Genomic DNA, 5840 nt, shown 5'->3' on the forward strand with positions numbered 1-5840 from the left:
TGGCTAGTTGCACCGACATCGTCATCAGTTCGGCTGCATTTCTGCATTCTGCGGTTGCTCGTTTGGGAAATTTGAATTTGATTTTGTAATGGGGTGATGGCAGCAGCGGCAGCAACGGCAGCAGCAGGAGCAGGGACGGGCAGGGCAGGGCAATCTGCGCGGCGTAAAAGTTATTGACAATGGGATGTATCTGTCGGGCTGGTGTCATTAATGGCGAATGCTTTATGATCGCATTGCCTGTGCAATTTTCAACACATTTTGTGCTCGTTTTCAGTTGGGCCGATGATTTTCATGTTTATTGAAGTGTAGATATTTTTATCTATTTTAGAGGCGCAAGTGTTTATTTCGACTGATTACTTGCCGCCCCTCATCGCGGCCTCGCTCTGCACTCGCTGAATATTATTCTCGAGAAAATATTCCCGTTTGCGTTCTTTCAAATGGTTGATAAACTTATGCGTTTCATCGAGGGTTTTCTGCAAGTCTGCTGCCTTGAGTGCAGATGGAAATGGTGGAGACTCTGAGTCGCGGAATTATTATGTCAAATAAATAAATTCGACATTATGGTGTTGATTTACCCTACAATACACCCACAATTACACACAAATCGTATTTGATTGTGGAAATAAAATACTTTCCATGCAAGTTGTTTTCCACTCAATAATATTCAGAAATTCAGAAATATTCGGTATAATTATAGTCATAGCTAGATTTCAAACTCGATATACACATAAGAACGATGGGTAAACATAAAGTCAGAAACTTTTGAGTACCAAACCCCCAACCTGTGGGTTATGTCTATATTGACTCGCCTGGTGATACTTTCTACTATAATATTATTCTCAATGTTGTCGGCAATGTGATTATTATTGATTTTTAAAGTGAATGACGACCACGTTGGTGTATTTTATAAATAATTAATTTTTTATCCAATGCAAACCTCTGACCAAAGTCTTAACAGTCACTGGATAGAGGTAAATAAGTCTAATGTCGAGTTATTTAATTACAAAATACATTGTACTTAAGGAATTGGGAAAGCCAGATTGCGTGTTAAATTCAAATAAGCAATTTTTTAAAACTTTGTTGGTATTAAAAATGAGCTTTTAAATTAAGAATAAATAAGGCTTAATGAGGAAAACACTATATACAATATTTTAAGATTACTTGGAATATACAGACTTTACTTACATTTTTTTTAAGTGTTTCTTTTCCTTTTAAATTGTATGTTAATAACAAATAAGCATTTAAGAACTTTATCAAGTTATCAAAATTAATTAAAGACAGAGAGTTGGACATCAAAGGTACAATTTAAAGTGATGTTTTAGTCCTAACACAAAAATTACTTTAAAGCTAGGATTTTGACTGCCATATTTTATAAAGCTCCAGATAAAGTCATTTCCAGAAAATATATATTGTTAGAATCATATAATTGACTGGAAGGCCCATTACCAAAATGGAACTGAAAATCATTGAATAATTAGAGTTCTTAGACCATAAAAACAAAATATAATCACTTATTACAAATATGCATATCTGTATTGCGGGTAGTCCTTTCGTTTAATACAAATTTGTTCTTTTTTTTTAGATTTTTGAATAAAATATAAAAGAAAAGCCTAAAGAACTGAAGTCTTTTTGCTGCAACTTCATGCAGCTCCCTTAAAGCCTTAATCTTGAGGTGTTTGGACTCGCGGCCATGTGCATTTGTAAAACTTTTAAAGAACTCATATTATGGGTGGAAGGGTTCTGGCCTCCCTGGAACCCTTGGCCACCGCCCAGTCCCCAGTGTCCACATGACTTTGTTTGAAGTAAGTTTTCCGGGAGCATCCAGTAAACAATTTACGACGGCGCTGATGATGACGTTGCCAAGGGGGATGACGCTGCTCCAGAGCTGGTGATGGCGCTGATGATGAAGACGACTGCGAGCTTGGCGCGGAGCAGCTGTTGTGTCCATCGCACTTAGCACCCAAAACACTTTCCACTTGCCGCGGCGTATCTCCTTTGCGCATTTCGAAACTATGTCCGGGCATTTGGAAAATCCTGCGGCGCTTTGTGTGAAAATTCGGACTCGTTTCAACGCCTGCGAAACGTCCCCTGTGGGAGTTGTGCAAAAAGCATAAAAGTCAAATGCACTTGCCACTGCCGCCGAGCTTTTTGCCTTTTCCTTTGCTGAGGGAATCATTTTTCAACACTTTATGCATTTGCCACCATAATGAAGTGGCCGTCATACGAGATCGGAGCAGAGCATCCAGCCTCATCATCATCCAGATAAACACAAGTTTTCTTTAAAACAAGAAAAGGGTATCATGATCCTAGCATCCAAACGTTTAAAGAACCGAAAACGAGATATATTATATAAAATTCACTCACTTTTAACTTGTATTTGGATTATATAAATATATTATTTTATTTATTTTATTATATTATGTATTGCATTATTTAATAATATCCCTAATACCATTGTTTATTTACTTGATGTATAAGTGTTCATAATTATTTATGTACACATAGGTCTGTATAATAGTTTAATTTAAGATATTTTTACGAATCATTTTTGTACTCTTTTAGAAAACCCTTATTTTTAGTTATTGTATGATTTGTGCAATAGAAAACATAATGTCTCTCAGTCGGAACGCTGGACTTTTGCTTTTCCCTCACTTTACTCTTCACTTTTAATTCCTTTCATTGTTTTGCTTTGCCCTTGTCATCCGGTATCCGGTGGCTTCATTTTTATTTTTATTACTCAGTCTTGGCGGCATTAGATCATTGCGGTCGGCTGAACTCCCCAGAGCCTCCAGTCTCAGCGGCTGGGAATTTCTTATTCAATATGACATTCCTTTGGGGGAGCCGGTTCTCTTGGTCCTGGCACAATTTCCACAATTGCTTTGTATTTATTCAGGTTAATCCTTCATTTTTTCCTTGGCTCTGCATAAATCCGCTTTTTATCTCAAATATTTGCACGCTCCTTGTGTATTTTTATGGCGAGCTGAATTTTGCAGCTTTTGAAATGCAATGCACACATAGCCCCAACTATGTTAGACTATGGGAGTCGGATAAATTACAATTAGTAAACATTTTACAATGATTTGCACCATGACACTTATGAAAAGTTAACAGAGGCGGGACCAAAGCCAAGGAAAACCCTTTGTCAAATGGAAATCCGTTTCAGTGTTTATTGAGATTGGAATACATTTTCTTGATTATGGATGCGTTTGAAACTGAAAAATATATATGAAATAAGAGAAAACCCTGCGTAAAAAACAGAAGAATCTAAAATGCTTCGTTAATATACATTAGAAACATTAAACGTTAAGCACTCATTGAATTACTCTGATTTAGTCAGTACCACGAATGTCAAACCTTTAAGGACATATCGGAAAGCCAAGGAAAAAGGCGAAGGAAAAAGTGTCAGCTGCAACAAATAAAAGAATAAGCCAGGAGCACGAGACAACTCTGACAGTGACACGGACATCACTTACAAAATAGAAACTGTCCCACCTCCATCCCTCCTCCATCCATGGCGGAGTACACACTGTGTGTATGAAAGCAACCACAGGCAGTGTGTGTGTGCTGCTGGACACTCTATTTGTATTTCCTCTGAAAATTTATTGTAAAACTTAAAAGTTTTGATGGAAAAATGAAATAAATAGTGACATCACTAAAAGTAAAGAAATTATAAAGTGTCACCGGGGATGATAAGTGGGGCTGCAGCAACAATAACAACATTGGCAACGTCAACAGGAGCACTGGCACACTGGCATGGCCAGCAGCAGCAGCCAGCCAAGTTGATGCAAGCAGCGCCAGGACTTTAATAAGGACACTGGACAAGCAGGCAGGAAGAGAGAGCGGCAGATAGAAGACGTCGACATCAGGTCCTGGGACAGGGACATGGACAGATGGCCCAACTGGGGGGAGGCGACTACGAGAATGGGGGTCAAATAAAACCAAGTGGTTATGTCACCGACTGCATCTAAGCTGCAATTATTAAATAAATAAATTTGGCAGGTCCTGAAATTGATAGATTTCAAACAAAATCCAATTTAGTTTCATACGACAAATTTGATATTTTAGCACTTTCAAATTTTAAAATCTAACCAAACGTAATCTTAACTTTGTTTTACCCTTGAAGATTGCAAAGTAATTTTTTTAAGTTGTCTTACAAAAAAACCTGTTAAGATGCCGTACGAGAGTATCCCTTTTAATACTATAAAATAAAGTAAAAAAATATTTGGAAAGTTAATAAATTTAAAAACTATATATAATTTTTACCGATATCTGTCAATTCTCTTACAAATTTTTATCGAAATAAAAACAATCTTAAAGCCCCTATAACCACATCAAAATACATATTATTTGTGTTATTTTTGCACATTTTACAATGAACCTTCTCTAAAGAAACATAAAATTGACTTCTTTCAAGAAGCTGAAAAAAGAATTTGAGAAACTTCAAGCAACTATTTAAAGTTATCTGTATTTTTGTTCATCTAGTCTACGGTTTTATTTCATTTTTACATTTTATATCTTTTTGAAAGCTCAACTCTTGAAGCATTTCAACTTTCACATATCCTCAGAGGACGGTAAAATAAAAAAATGCTGGACATTCGCTTAAAGTTTTGCCAGAGCCTGTCCTCCTCTTCCCTGATCCTGATCCATCCTTTTGTACATTCAGTTGTTGCAACGTTTACTTTCCATCATTATTTAACACAAGGAAGAGGCGACAAACCACATGGGAGGGCCATGACGAACGGCGAAGTCTGCCCGGACCAGGACGAGGGAAAGGGTCAGGATTCTAGGGGACTAGTGGTCAGAACCAAAAGCCCTGGTCCTGAACATCTCTATTCTGATGGCCAAGCTTTTAAATATATGTATATATTTAAATGCTTCCTCTTTGGAACATCCTTGACTTTGTAATTAAGATCCTATTATAACATAAGACAAAGCAAAATATCTACTACAATGATCTAAATAATTGGTCTTTCCTGGAAGTAAATCAATGGATTTTATATATATTTCAAAACATTTAAATCTTAGTGCAATTTATTTATATGACCTCGTTTTCTCGTTGCGCGTGTTGTAAGTATAACAATGTCATTAAATAAATTAATCTGAAAATGTATTATTTGGTTTATTACAGAAATGTAATCTACTTAAGTTATAACTATAAATAATTTGAGCCTCAGCTAGTTTTAAATTGATTATACATATACGAAATATATGTACACATATAATGGTTCTATATTCCACAACTATTAACTGAAATTCATTAGCTCTGAAGATAAAAATTAAAAAATCTGCAGCTTCGGCATTCTTTGCCGACGAGAATAGCTCGGAAAATTCCGATGATATTGGGCTGAGTAGAGGTATGGTAAGCTTCAGCTTCAGCTTGGACATGTCGTGTGATTTCGATGTGAAAAGTTTAAAAAACTGTCCGGTAGTGGCAGGAATAAGGAAAAAAGAGCCGGACGGGGCTCTTCCTTCAAATACATGTCTAGGACCTAGTCAGCGTCTGTGCGACATTTTTCACTTAAGCTGACAGTTATGTACTCCGCCGAGCCCCTTCTCACCCATCCACGTGGCATATCCACTATTGGAGGTCAGCTCCGTGTTCGCTCAGCTGTCATTCACGAGTTGCCGTTTACCGTTATTAAAAAATTACATACTTTCCGAGGAGGGAAGGAGAGGGGGGAGGGTGGAAATAGGAAGGAAAGGAATAAATTCAAAAGTTTCACATGCACTGCACCATCACCGGGGATCGGGACATCGGGGAGTATTGTGACGCTTGACACGTCACAAGTTTATAGTGGCTTTTGACAGCTCGGACATACTTCGTTTCCCAGCCACAGTTC

At 37.3% G+C, this 5840-nt stretch overlaps 1 long non-coding RNA gene across 3 annotated transcripts; it reads right to left on the bottom strand.

Annotated features, from left to right (window-relative positions):
- Positions 1 to 2459: 2459 nt before the first annotated feature.
- On the bottom strand, positions 2460 to 3645 carry LOC110185102 (uncharacterized). Of its 3 annotated transcripts, none has more exons than XR_002319733.2 (3): positions 3474 to 3645; positions 3287 to 3406; positions 2460 to 3212 (listed from the first exon to the last, which is right to left on the bottom strand). It is a non-coding gene; the product is annotated as an uncharacterized LOC110185102 (long non-coding RNA). The 3 variants fall into 3 exon arrangements; XR_015271524.1 differs by having other exon boundaries at positions 2462 to 3243; positions 3324 to 3406; positions 3465 to 3645; XR_015271523.1 differs by having other exon boundaries at positions 2463 to 3243; positions 3324 to 3406.
- Positions 3646 to 5840: the final 2195 nt, after the last annotated feature.

The sequence above is a fragment of the Drosophila serrata genome, unplaced genomic scaffold (assembly GCF_035046125.1).
Source record: "Drosophila serrata isolate PLE 108 unplaced genomic scaffold, ASM3504612v1 contig_245, whole genome shotgun sequence".
NCBI lineage: Eukaryota > Metazoa > Arthropoda > Insecta > Diptera > Drosophilidae > Drosophila > Drosophila serrata.